This window comes from Mus pahari, chromosome 1 (assembly GCF_900095145.1).
Source record: "Mus pahari chromosome 1, PAHARI_EIJ_v1.1, whole genome shotgun sequence".
In the NCBI taxonomy this organism is placed as follows: Eukaryota; Metazoa; Chordata; class Mammalia; order Rodentia; family Muridae; genus Mus; species Mus pahari.
In genome coordinates this window covers 140,228,609-140,242,944 of record NC_034590.1, presented here as the reverse complement: position 1 = coordinate 140,242,944, position 14,336 = coordinate 140,228,609, and the positions used below count along the sequence as shown (strand labels likewise).

The 14,336-nt window shown below is 45.3% G+C and overlaps 1 protein-coding gene across 2 annotated transcripts in view; it reads left to right on the top strand.

Annotated features, from left to right (window-relative positions):
• Positions 1-3,051: 3,051 nt before the first annotated feature.
• Glis3 (GLIS family zinc finger 3) overlaps positions 3,052-14,336 on the top strand; it is a 417,582-nt gene continuing 406,297 nt past the window's right edge. For both annotated transcript variants that reach the window (XM_021205791.2, XM_021205781.2), the window contains exon 1: positions 3,052-3,566. The gene's annotated coding sequence lies outside the window, so the exon portion shown is untranslated. The remainder of the gene's footprint in view (positions 3,567-14,336) is intronic.

The window sequence follows — 14,336 nt, the reverse complement described above, 5'->3', positions numbered from 1 at the left end:
AATATTAGAGACTCATGAAAATGCCACCTGAATAAAACACCATTCTCCTGGGCTCAAAATAACAAAGGGAATTTGGGGATCTCTACACTACGCTAATGACTTTAATGACCTGCAACTTCCTTATTCTCTCATTCCCATGAGTAATTTATTAAAGTTGAGTGTGGCACTAGATGTTTTCTCTTATAGCTTTGATATTTCCATTGTGTGAGAAGTTTCAGGAGTTTGTGTCAGGTCCTAAGACATTGTCTTTTCATTCCACACACTGAAACCACAGCATTTCAACGTCACCTGAAATGCTGGCAAAGTTTTCATTTTTCCTGTCTGTTTTCTCATCCTTCCACCTGGCTTTACTTCAGCCTGGGGAGTGGCAGGAGCATTTGAGGAGCAGAGTTTCCCGTGATGCTTGGAACTTTAGCAGCCTGTTCTGTGCCTGAAGGCTGCCGTTCATAAGGATGGGTTTTTATGCGAATGTCAGGCATGTTGCAATAACTAGCCACAATGGAATAATCATGGCAATTTCCACCATTTGGTTTCTTTGTTTTTGAGATGTGACTGTATGCTTCATTTTATGAGTATTTTCTTTTCTTACGTGTGGTTGAACACGTCTAGTGCCACCCTAGGCTTGGGCATTAGTATTTAAAAGGAGATGAAGAGCAGAGAGGGGGAGAGACAGTAAATTGAGAGAGTGAGAGCACAGCGCTTACTGTTTCATTCCCTTGCCTTTTGCTTCGGCTGACAGACACTGTGGTGTTTTATAGAGTTTGTGTCTCCCTCCAAAAGAAATGAAGACCGTAAGAAGGTCTAAGGAAACGGTATTGTGAAAACGAGGTTTCTCCTGCCAACGTTACTGATGATTACAGTAACGCTTCTCCTGAAATGAGACACACACACACACACACACACACACACACCTGCCAACAATCTTTTTGGTTGGTTTTCTGGCCTAAGTCATTTGTGTCCTTGGGGGTGTCTATATATTGTAAGGCTACGTTATATTACAATGAGAGAAGAATAGAGTCTAAGGACCAGAGGAATTGTTTCTGCGTATATTGTACGTGTTTGCGTGTTCGTGCGTGTACACAAATCTGTGCGTGCACGTGGAGGCTGGAGGTCTGTATAAGTGTCTTTCTCCTTTTATTTATCTATTTTACTTTTGGACGGGATGTTTCACTGACTTTGCTAGACTGGCAGGCCAGTAGGCTCCAGGGATCTGTCTGTCCACCCCCTCCCCAACTCCCAACCAGTGCAGGAATTTCAAGTGTGTACTACAGCGCTAGACTTTTTACATAGGTTCTGTGGGTTTGAACACAGGTCCCACACTCTTTTTTGTTGTTGTTGTTGTTGTTTTGAGACAAGGTTTCTCTGTATAGTGTAGCTCTGGCTGTCCTGGAACTCATTTTGTAGACCAGGCTGGACTCAAACTCAGAAATCCACCTGCCTCTGCCTCCCAAGGGCTGGGATTAAAGGTGTGTGCCACCACCACCCGGCCCCAGGTCCCACACTCATATATATACACATTTCTTTTTTATTAGATATTTTCTTCATTTACATTTCTTTTTTTCCAATTTTTTATTAGGCATTTTCTTCATTTACATTTCAAATGCTATCCCGAATGTCCCCTATACCCTCCCCCCACCCTGCTGCCCTACCCACCGACTAACTCCCACTTCTTGGCCCTGGTGTTCCCCTGTATTGGGGCATATAAAGTTTGCAAGACCAAAGGGCCCCTCTTCCTGACTAGGCAATCTTCTGCTACATATGCAGCTAGAGACACAAGCTCTGGGGGTACTGGTTAGTTCATATTGTTGTTCCACCTATAGGGTTGCTGACCCCTTCAGCTCCTTGGGTACTTTCTCTAGGCCCTGTGTTCCATCCAATAGATGACTGTGTGGTCCCACATCCTTTTGTTTGTTTGTTTGTTTTTTGTTTTTCGAGACAGGGTTTCTCTGTGTAGCCCTGGCTGTCCTGGAACTCACTTTGTAGACTAGGCTTGCCTTGAACTCAGAAATCCGCCTGCCTCTGCCTTTCAAGTGCTGGGATTTAAGGTGTGTGCCACCATGCCCCAGCTGGTCCCACGCTCTTAAGGCAAACATTTCACTGACTGAGTTGTCTCTCTCTCCATACCCAGCCTAGTGAGCGGTATTCTAAGCTGTGGCACCACCGAGTTCATTTCATCCACAAAGAGGAAAAGAACAAAACTCACTGTACAAAGGCCTACCTGGAGGATGCTGAGTGTAATACACTCATTGGATTCCAAGCTGGGAAGCCTTTGCTTTCTGTGGCCATCCACAGCGGGTCCACTAACAGGAAGTCTTTTTGTGAGAGGCTTCTGATCCAGCCTGATGGAAGGGCTGAAACTTAGGTGGGGCAGAAAGCTAGGGAATGTTGAACTCTAAGAAGAAAGTACCACTGTACACAAGCAAAGTCTGCGAGGTGGGTGTGGCCATTCCTTCCAGCCTGGTTGTTCCCCCCCCCCCTCACCTTCTTTTCTTCCTTTTACCCTTTAGAAGATGTCACAGGCATCCTCTCTGCATTCCACAGCCAGTTTTGGAATTGCCACCAGCATCCAACTCCACATATTTGGGTTCCCCCCTCCTCGCGTTTTATCACTTTTCCGTTTCCACCGCCCCCACCCCTTTACTACAAGGATTTCTCTCTTAATCCATGGGAGTTGACAACAGGTCCTGTTGAAGGGCTGACACTGTTTTAGGTTTTTTTTTTTTTAAAAAAAAGGCAAACAAATAGGTTCAGAAAGGTGAAGAGTCTCCCCGCGGTTACCCGCTCTGGAGTTTTATGGGAAGGAGCTTGTGTACGCGAACGTCAAGAGGGAGACACTGGCTGGCCTGGTGACCAGGAGCCCGCCCCCATCCCTCCCCGCCCCCTCCGGCGCTCACACTCAGGAAGCAGCTGGCTGCGGGCCGGCCCTCGCGGCCGCACACACATCCACAGTCCTCGCCGGGCAGCCTCCCTCCCGCCCTCTTCCCCCTTTCCCCCCGCTCCCCGCAGCCGGGTCCCCACTGCGCCGCCTGGGCAGCCCAGAGCGCGGCGCGCAAAGGCACCGGCGCTAGGGGCCGCGCACCTCGGGGCCGCGGCGGGCCCGGGTCCAGGCTCGCACCGGCGCTCTCTAGCCGCGACCCAGCTCAGGCAGCCAGCATCCCGAGCCCGGCCCCTCCAGGCGTCGCCCACGGCCCCCAGCGAGGATGAGCAGCACCCCGGGCCAGGCACCAAGTCGCCTCTCAACTTTGTAAAGACATGACTGGAGTGTGCCTGTGCGTAGCGCGGACAGGGAGCTGATGCGGAGAGTCGGCCCGCTGCCCTGCCTCCTCCTCCTCCCAGGGCCGCCGCCGTCGCAGCCTCGCGCGTGCACATACACGGCCCTCCGGCCGCAGTTCCGCGCTCCGGCCACGGGCTTGGATGAGAGTTTTCCTTTCCGAAGGAGGCAGAGCCCGCGTGGAGCGCTGAGGGGGGCTCAGCCTCCACCCACGCGTCGCTAGTGTTGTCACGCGCGGGCTGGCCGGGAGAAGGGACCCGCTCGCCTAGCTTTGTTGTGGAAATCCGGTTACCTGGTAAGTAGATGCCATAGGAACTTTGTTCCGCTGGCGAGGGACGGAGAGAGAAGGCGCTAGAGTGTGGGGGCGGTCAAGCCCGGAGACGGCAAACTCGGGATTAGAAATAGTTTCTGCATGCCGGCTTGGTGGCATTCGCGCGGGTTTGAGGACAGGAGCACCTCAACTCCCCCAGACTCACAGGGCTTCTAGGGACCTAGGCACACCTTACGGAGGCTGATGGCAATACTCATTTAGCCATCAAACTGGCTGTCAGTTACCTAAGAGAGCGGGGTGCAGACAGAAAGGAAACCAACAAGGTGTGGAAGTTTCGCTTATGAGGGAGAGTCTCCGTGCCTTTTAATTGAAAATACAGGTACCAGAAGGTTACACAATCAGGGCCAGATACAGGGCGCGGACCGGGGTCCTACTTAGGGAAACTTTGTCAAAGTGGGGGGTGATAGGGTGGCCTTGAGGTTTTTAGCTCTCAGTCGGGGTTGTAGTTGTCTTTCCGGCTTCCACGTGTTTATGGGGCGCCACGAAGGCTGTTTTCCACTTATGCTTCTCATCCAAGTTGGTGTCCCCATTGTTCAGTGAGTTCCTTGGGTTTGGGGACACAGCTCCTAGTTAGGAGCGTTGCGTTGACCCGCAGCCGCCAATTTTTCAACTGTAACCTCCCACGCCACGGAATCGCAGACACATTCAGACACCAAACACTCCCCGCCGGGTTTGTCACCTCGCGTTTACATTTTTATGGGCCGGGGACAAAAATGTCAGCAGTGTTTGGGAAATGTCTGTCTCGGAGTCCCGCTTCAAGGCTCCGGTCCCTATAAATGACCCTGTGTCTATTTTGAAGTCGGTAGGGATCACTTTCTGGAAAGCGTGAGTGAGCTGTTGGCTCTCCTAGACACACACCTTGTCCCAAGCAACAGTTCCAAGTTACTCACTAGAGCTGACAAGTCACCCGTGGGACGAGAAACTCACCCAAGTGTCTGAAAACCTTGACCAGGGCGGATTTGTCATCCTATGGATGATTCAAGATTCAAGTAGGTACCTGGAGGAAACTTTTGGAGGGTTTTTTTTTTTCTTTTNTTTTTTTTTTTTTTTTTTTTTTTTTTTTTTTTTTTTTTTTTTTTTTTTTTTTTTTGTCAAAAGGGTTCGTCGAGATCGCGCCCTTAGATCTGGTAGTGTTTTGGGGATACGACAGCAAAACGACACCCGTGGGGGAAGGGAGGGCAGTCGCCCCGTGGTCAGGACAGGGGCACAGTGCAGGGCCCCATGTACCCGAGTGCGGCTCCCGGTGCTCCGGCTGGCAGGGTCCCCCACAGCCCGGCTTCCTAACTGGCGGCCTTTCAGCCCCTCACTTACTCAGAAAGAGGTTGCACAACAGGAAGCCGGCACGAATTTGTTTTGTTTTGTTGCGATCGCTCGCTCGCGCCGGGGGTGGGGGGCGGGGGCAGAGCGGGGTGGGGGGCGGCCCGGTTGTCCCAGCACCGGGAAGGGCCCTGGAGCCTTCACCTCCGGACCCGCCCTCGCTCACCTCCAGAGATCCCTGGGGCTAGGACCCAAGGCCCCCGCGGGGCAAAGGTGTGTGGGTGTGCGGTGTGTGGGAGGGTGCTGAGCACCCCAGGAGGGGTGTTTACCCACTGTCCCGGGCCGCACATCTTGGCCCCGCACCCTTATGCCACTCCTGGTTCCTCTGCTCTGTGTACCTCTCCCTTCCTGGCTTGTCTTTCTTGACGTCCGCTAGGTCCCATGGGATAGAGGGTAGGGGATCACTTCCGGAATTCTCCGGAGCAGTGCCCGCAGGGACTGCACTCCAGCAATTTCAATTGGAGAGGACACCTTCCAAATTCCTTAGAGCTTTAGGACTTCAACATCTCTTGAATTGGGGTTAGTGGTCTCAGGTGGCCCTAGAGTTGGTGAGGAAAGAGAAGTTTATACAGCTCCCCCCAGTGGACCAGTAACCCTATGGGTTATGGGACCTGGGGAAAGAACCCTTGCCAAACTTAAGCATCCAGAAAAAACACTGAGGCTCACAGTGGAGAGCATTTCTTGGCCCGAAGGTGAACTCCACACAAATGCAAACTCTCTTGTGTCCGTTCTGAAGCTTTGATGAGTCACGATTTCTTCATTGGGAAGTAGCCAGGCCCGGTTCCCTAAATGTCTCCGTGTTCATCGGACTTCAAGTTTTAGACTACGTTAGGAACTTTGATTCATTGTAAAAATGAATTTGGGTTAGTTTTAAAAAAATCTTACTCCTTTTTCTCTTTGGTTTCCTGTGAGGCTACACAAAGCAGGTGCAGCCTGCAAAAGCTTGCAGAAAAAACAATGAAGGTTGTCCCTGGAAATGATCTACATAGAGAGAACTGTGTGAGAGGGCACCCCCCCCCCCACTTCTCTAGTGAGAACTGCTGACATTTAAAGCCTTTACTAGGATCTGCCACACTGTTCATCTAGATGAGCTCCAGCTCCTCCCCCTTGAATTGAAGGAGGCTTTCTTCCCATTCTTATTGCTTCTTAGTTCATGTCTTGTCTTTCCTGTCAGGACTCAGGTCTTCTTCAGAGTGAGTAATTAATTCTGTGTGCTCTGGGTGGATTCCCTGTCCCCTTGCTTCCCTTGAGGTCAGTTCAGGTAGAGTGGCCTTTTCTTCACTCTGTTGGTTCATCCCATGTTTCCACCAATTTCATTGACGATTCTACCAAAGTTATTCCGGTTAGTAGAGCTTGGATACCTAGAGTTGTCCCGTTTGGAAAGTGACTCTCCTTGGATGGACTTTGGAGTCTACCTAAGTGGGATGGAATTTTTGCCTGACCAAGAAAAAAAAACCAACACAACACAAAACAAAAAACAAACAAACAAACAAAAACCAAAGGACTGGGGAGAGTTGAATGACTGATGTTCTGTAAAAGTTCTGCCTTTCTTTATGTGGCATTTGGGGTCACTTGATTTCGGGAGACAGCCAGTGTTCTCTCACACTAGCCCCCCTCCCCGAAATGCATTCCCCTCCCCCACCTTTGCTACTAGTAAAGTAGGCCTGAGGGCACTCTGTCTATATTGGCCTCTGGTGTCATAGTTATTGATCACTGGAGTTGGAATGTTAGTTTGTAATTCTCCAAGATGGCAAGAGTTATTCTGAAGTTGCTGATCCCGGGAGAGCAGCCAGAACCCACTCTTACCCTTTGTGGAGAAGTCATTTCCTGTGTTTTCTGCAATTATTTCTCTATAGAGGAAGGAAGTTATAGTATAAATAAGGTGCCAATACAGGCTTAACTTTTTTATGTTTGGCTGTTTTTTTTTTTGTTCTTGTTTTTGTTTTTTCGAGACAAGGTTTCTCTGTGTAACTCTGTAGACCAGGCTGGTCTCGAACTCAGAAATCCGCCTGTCTCTGCCTCCCAAGTGCTGGGATTAAAGGCGTGCGCCATCACTGCCCAGCATGTTTGGCTGGTTGATAAACTCAATCAGGGCTGAAGTAAAAGAAAAAAAAAAAAGGCACATAGGTGTAGTCTTTGTAACGAAAATACAACTTTTATTCAAGGAGAAAGAGACAAAATGAATCCTTGAACATGGTATTAAGATGAACTGAATTAAAAGATGCCAAAGTTTCAAGTTTTCCTAGTTACCCACTTTAGGCAGATTGACACGTAGGCCAATATTTTTAATTGAGGTAGAAAAGAAATCCATATGGAACAGCACACCTGCTAGCTTCATATACAGGACACAACCAACCTACCAGCCTCACAGACACCTCCAATGGTGGCTCTTCTTTAAGGCAGTGGTTCTCAACCTGTGGGTTGCGACCCCTTGGGGTGTCACATACCAAATATTTAGATTATGATTCATAACAGTAGTAAAATTACAGTTTTGAAGTAGCAATGAAATAATTTTATGGTGTGGAGGGGCTCACCCCAACATGAATTATATTGAAAGGTCATAGCATCATCAAGGATTGAGAACCCTAACTTTCCATGTTCCTGTATTGAACAAGTGTCTTGTGCTGTTGGAATAGTTCAAACTTTGTTTGATTTGCACACAACTTTATAGTAGGTCAGACAGTTTATTTATTTATTTTTAGAGGAGATGGGAACAGTTTGGCTTAGAGACAGTAGTCAGGTATTATTTAATTTTGATAGAATTAAGGGGAAAATGAGTCATATCTGTACCTGGTGACAGTCTGGTACTAATATGACTAACAGGCTTGTGACTCCAGATGAGTAGGAAAACTGCTATAGAGTATGCATTGGTAGCCCTGGTATGAGGGGCCAACACCCCACAGCAAATGGAGCTTGGTTCTAGGCCTGAATTGACTGTGAAAATAGACCACTAGAATGTCACTATTCAGGCAAGAATATTGTGTCTACCGGAGGAGGGGGTAGGATTTATATGTCAAGTTTTCTTACTTAGAGAAAGGAAGAGAGAGAAGGAACAGACTAGAAAGCATAGAGTTGTAATTAAACTGGATCTACAGGTCATAGAGCATGAGACTCTATTACACAATCATATGTCACTTATACTATATTTATTCAGATAATAAATAAGGGCAGACTACTATGATGTATCTCATTTATATTCTCTGCTTAATATGAGCAGAATAAGTACAGTAAATATACACATGTTTAAGAGTCGTATTGAAGTGTTTGTGTGATAAGTCAGGTGTGAAAGGACAGTGCTTGGCAGTCTGTGTAAACTCAGGGGCTTGGGGGAGTTCAAAGGTAAGTTAGACCTAACCTCAAAACTCAGTGAGAATTTAGATGGGGAAATAAAACAGACAAGTAGCCATGATACACTGTAGAATGGTAGGACTGTGAACGAAAAACGTGTGTGGAGAAAAGTAGTTAACATGTGTAGTGTTCTTTTATGTTCTTGGCACTGTGCTTAAGAATGTGACATACAGTTTTCATTTATTACTCTGTAGTGTCATGAGCAGTGCACCATAGTGTGAATATTCCCCCTTGACAGATAAGAAGCATAGAGACCAACATAGGATTGTGAAGGACATAAAGACGGCCTGGGAGTGAATAAAAGTGGCTTTGGGGTGGTTCATTTGGCAAGACACTTACCTTGCAAGTATAAGGACCATGTGCAGAAATAGATGAATGTTTTCCCAACCTTTTCAGCATCAGCAGAATCCCACAACTAGAGCCTATGTGAAAATGTTCCATGTGCTGGTGCACGCCATAAAGCCAGCGCTGGGGAGGCAGGGACAAGAGGACCCATGGGAATCACTGGCCAGCTGGTGTGGCTTAACTAGTCAGCTCTAGGTCAAGAGAGACCTTGTTTTAAAGAAGGTGGACTGTGTTCCCAGGTTTGACACTTAAGGATGTCATCTGGTTTCTGCATGCATATGCAAATCCACCCTTCCACCTTCGTCTGCATTTGTACAATACATGCACGAGTCCATACATTTAACTATGGAAAAAGAAAGGGTTCTGGGGAACTCTGGAGGCAGATCTCAAGGCGGTGTGTAAGAGCAGGAATCCAATTATATTCTGTCTTGAGAACAAAAATTTAGGGGCTTTGTCCACAAGGGCTTGAATCTGAGACGTCACCCAGCTGAGATATACTTCAGATCAAGAAGGTAATGGGGCCATTCTTGTCTGCTGTGATCTCTAGGCCAAGAACATGAAAGCTTTGCGCCTCCCTTCAGGGGCAGTAAGCCTTACGGAACCATAGATGGACAGATAGTCATGAGCACAAGGGCTGACCTTGTCCCAGGCTCCTTGATAAAGTGACCAGAATTTCTGAACATCAGTGGTTTTTACACTCCTGAGCCAGAGATTCCAGGTTTCATTTCTAGGCTTGCTGAACACTGAACACAGAAACCAACTGGAGGCGAGGGCCGAGGACAACTCTTGCTGTGTTTGTGTATGCAGAAGTAGATGAATGTTTTCCTAGCCGTTTTTAGCATGACCAGTAGACTCCACTCCTGTCTGTAACTTGGCCGAGTCATTCATGGAGGGTTTAAACAAAATTTTTAATAAATATGTTGTCATGTTGGGTAAAGGCCTAGTCATTGTTGTGGACATTCATACTTCTTCCCTGATGTCAGTGAACAGAATTAACTTGTATAAAACGTCTGTCTACCAGTGACTAAAAATACTTCTGCTGGTTACTTTTAAGCAGTAACTACAGTAAAGGAGAGAAATCTCTCACTACATGTATGACAGAAATTCTTTAACAAGCTTGACTCTTTGGGCTGAATGATCAATTGTACTTCTACAATCTTCTGCAGGTAGCCTTTTCTTACCCTTTTGAGAAAATTGTGGTTTCCAGCTTTACAAATACCATTCCTGCGGACTGAGTGGTAGCTTACACCAGCCAAAGGACAAAGAACCCTCTTTTCATTTAGGCAGAGTTCGCTTCCCGCGGACTTCTTTGTGTGAGGACAGATTTTCATATTTTCTTTGCAAAGAACGTTCTCCAGCCAGGTTCCCTGATTTTTTTTTTTTTTTTAAGAAGCCTTTGTGTCTCAAATGATGGCCATGTGGGGAGTTAGTCCTTCAGTGCAGGTAATTAATTCAGGGTGACGTCATAGGTTATAGGGGATGAGTTCATTTTTTCCTTTTCGGATTCTTCATCTCAGGATCTGATGGTTAACTCATATTAGGAACACATTTCAAAAAATGTAGTTCTTAAAAAAATCGAGCCATGCCAAACTTACGGCCAATCCCATATTTTGGTTATACTCTCAGGGTGTGGCTTCACTTCTGGAGTGGAGATCTATCTGTACTCTGCAACCAAGGAGATCTAAAAGTAATCAGTAATTGTTATGACTATTTGTGTATATGGGTCTTTTGTCTATATGTATGTCTGTTTACCACATGCATGCCTGAAGTCTGGAAGGCAAGATATGCTTTCTGTTTGTTTTGTTTCTGGGGATCCCTTAGGTCTGTGTTAGATGGCTGTGAGCTGCCAAGTGGGTGCTAGGAACTGAACCCCAGTCCTCTAAAGAGTTACCGGTACCCTTCACCTCTGCACTGCCTCTTTCGATCTCATTGTGAGTTGTTTTGTTGCTGGTCCTGTCAGTTCCTCAGGAGTTACTTCTCATCACACATGATCTATTGCTGTCTATTGAGTTGTAATAGATAGCAGTGGTAGGAATGTATTATTTGACCTTATTTGATGGCTCATACCTTTAATCCCAGCACTCGGGAGGCAGAGGCAGGTGGATTTTTGAGTTCCAGGACAGCCTGGTCTACAAAGTGAGTTCCAGGACAGCCAGGGCTACACAGAGAAACCCTGTCTGGGAAAAAAAAAAAAAAAAGAAAGAAACCCTGTCTCAAACCACAAAAGCAAACAAACAAAAGCCAAAATGGCAAACTTTCAGATCTTTATTTTACATTATTTTGATATTTCTTTTACTTTGATTAACTCTGGGTATACAAGCACAGCTTCTCTTTGTAGGTGTTTGGGTCAGTAGAGTCCAAATGGTTTTCTGACACTAGGTTTCATTTCATTCTAGCTGTACGGTCCACCATAAAACAGTGTGTATCGTACCCCAAACACACACTCTGCATACAGAGGTACGCTGCAACATTGCTTGACTCTTACTCCTCATGTACTCTGATAGCTTCAAGTATATTTCGCTCTATTCTATTTATTTTATTTTAGAAAATACTTTCCCTACTGATTAACTCATCCCATAGGCCCTCAGTGGATAGCAACCCAGTTTGTAGAACACTGCTTTAAAATGAGTACTTTGGTAACTCGAGGCCTTAGGAAGTCAACATACTTCAACCTAGGCTAGGCCAATTTATAAGAGCCTTTCTGAGCTTTTTATGTGCTTAAAAAAATATATACTTTTTGGTTTCAAGTTCATTCTAATTTCTTATGATGGTGACTTTTTTGTTTGTTTGTTTGTTTGTTTTTATTGGATTGACCATTTTTGTAAGGCCACAGCTTTCTAGACCTTTCTGTATTCATTGATGAGTTGAAGACTGAGGCCAAGCAATGAGACACTTCTCAGTATTTATGGCTAAACCCAATGGCATTTGGTACAGTAGGAGGCTGTGAGAGTCCTGTAGACACCCGGGGGTGTGGCCCGTGCATTCTGGGGTATGCGAGGAGTTACACAGCTTCACTGCTGTTTCCTGCATTGTCTCTCGGAAGAGTCAGGTTTTCTCCCAGCCATCTGGTCTGGAATCACTGTCTCTGTCATCCCAACCACTGTGTGGATCTGCAGAACCTTGCTTGTGATGTTCAGACTAACTAGAATGGATTCCTAAACTAGATGGCTGCTCCTCTGGCGTCTCCTCACCCTTTCTCCTGTCTTGACCATACTTTACCCATATTGTGAACTTCACAGCTACAGACGTAAGTTTAAAATTGCATTGTCGGTTGTTTTATTCCATATGCTTGAGCAAAATTGTCTTCCTTTTAGAGACAACTTACAAATACAGAATTTAGAATAGTTAGAATATATTGACCATGAATTAGTTTGGAGTTTAGATCCACAGATGCATCCAAGTCAGAGTTGTGTCTTAAGAGAGTCCCTGATGTAGGTTATAGAATCTTTTCTAAGTGGTCTTTGGAAAACTACCTGGTGAAAGGACTCATTGTCTTACTAATTAGTGTGAGAGTGAGAGTCCTCTGATTTCATGTTACCTGTGATTGTATTGTTTGAGTAACATTGGTATATACTAATGTTCAGAATCAATGTGGCAATATTCTCACAGTTGCCATTAGGCCTTGAGGATACTTGGGTGAAAAGATCTACACACTCTTCTTTGAGTTTCTGCGCTACAGCTTACATATGAATTAGCTTTCTTTTGGTGTAACTTCTGTGGCTCTGGATGCTTCCCCAAGTACAGTTATAGACCCACACAAGGAGTAAACTCTACCTCGCTGTGAATCTGTTCACCATAATGCATGACCTTCCCATTCTGGTCTAGAGAAATGGTACTGTCCATGTCCGATACACTTCCTCCATAATGTCCTCCAGCCTCATGGGCTCATGTTTGCACTTTCCTCTTGTTGAAATTGCAGACAAGAATCACTCTGATTTATTGGTGACATCTAATATAGCTGTGTTTATATTGTTGCCAATAAAATGACTTACATGATTGGTTTTTGTTTATACAATCTTTACTGAGGAGTCAGTCACCTGTGTTAGAACAAGGTACATTCTGCTTATTGAAATGAACTCGTGGGATATAAGAACATTCAGCTCTATCTGTCCTTGATTAAATTGCAGAATGTGCTGCACAGTGAAGCTGTGCATGAGAATACTTATATTATCCATCAATAGGTTTTTCATTTCTATATTCTTCTGGCTACAAAAGCTGTAACAGGAGAAACCCAGGAGAATAGCATGGGCCTATTAAACGATAAAGGCAGTGAGGTTGAAATGACAGCGCTTAATGAAATTATACAATCATTAACCCAAAAGGGGAAAATGAGAAGACCAGCAGATCATAGATGGCTTAGACACATACACATACATGTGCACATGTATACACACACAAATGAGAATGTACACATGCACACGCAAGAGTTTGGGGTGAGCACATACTGTAAATGTGCACACACATATGCAAATATGATCATATTCAGGGTCAGTTTGCTCCCTGACCTTCGTTAAAAAGTTTTTTTTTTTTTTTTGGTTGTTCAGTATAAAAAATGCTTTCAGCATAAGGAATGGAAAATATAACAAAGGCTAAATCTAGCCTAAGGAAATGAAATGATGTATGAAAATTAATAATTAACTGGCTCATCAGATGAATTATGACTCCAGATGAGTCTATTAATGATATTTACTAAGAAAGGGCCTTTGGCTGTAAATAGGTACTATGGAAGTTGTTTCTGAAGTTTTCTTAAATGGATGAGTGAACATTGTTTCATTTGTTTAATCTCTTAGTGCATAAGGAGCAGTGCCTGGAGCCCTGGAGAGAAGGTGGAGGCAGGATTTTATATTTTGATCAAAGTTAACGTTTTCCCAGGAAACGAGTGGCATTATGAAATGGTGTTCTACCTGAGTTTCCGTGGAGGTTACGTCATTTCCTCTCTGACCTGGATTTCAGGAGCTGTGTTTTAAGAGTTTGAAAGTGGTCAAAAGGAGAGATTTAGTAACTCATTAGCAGAGTGAACATTTCCATTGTGAGAAGCAATGGGGTATAAAAATATAAATGTGGTTAAACATCAGATATGAAACACCTGAAATTTATATTTCTGAATGCTCTTTGCTTTTTCCTTTCAAAATTATTTTCCCTTTTTTGTTGGTAGTCTTGAGTAAGAGTATTTGGTCATAAGACAGGAAGGAACAGCTGTGAAAGTTTTTAAATAAGAAGGGAGGGCTAGAGAGATGGCTCAGTGGTCAAGAGCGCCGGCTGCTCTTGCAGGGACCAGAGTTCAGGTCCCAGCACCCACATGGCTCACAACTGTCTGTAACTCCAGTTTCAAGGGATCTGACAATGTCTTCTGGCTCTGGGGCCAACGGTCAGGTATATGGTGCAAATACAACATGAAAACATAAAATATAAGTCAATGCATCTTTGTTGAAAAGAGGTCCACATTCAGTGGAATTTTCCTGGCGCCGTTTAGGATACTAGTAGCTGTGACTTGATCATCTCAGACAGTTCATTTAACGCTGTGTTCCCTTTTCCTGGTTAGTTCTGTCTTTGTGCGTGGTGTTCAGGGAGGGCCTCACTCTGGCCATTGTCTCCTTCCGTGCACCCATTGTTGCTTGAGTTGTGTTGGTAGGGTGTGCCACTGTGTTTGCTTCTGTGGCCACAAAGTTCCTCTAGGTTAAATTGCTAAAAAAGTGGGTTCTTCATGTCAGTTTGTTATTATAA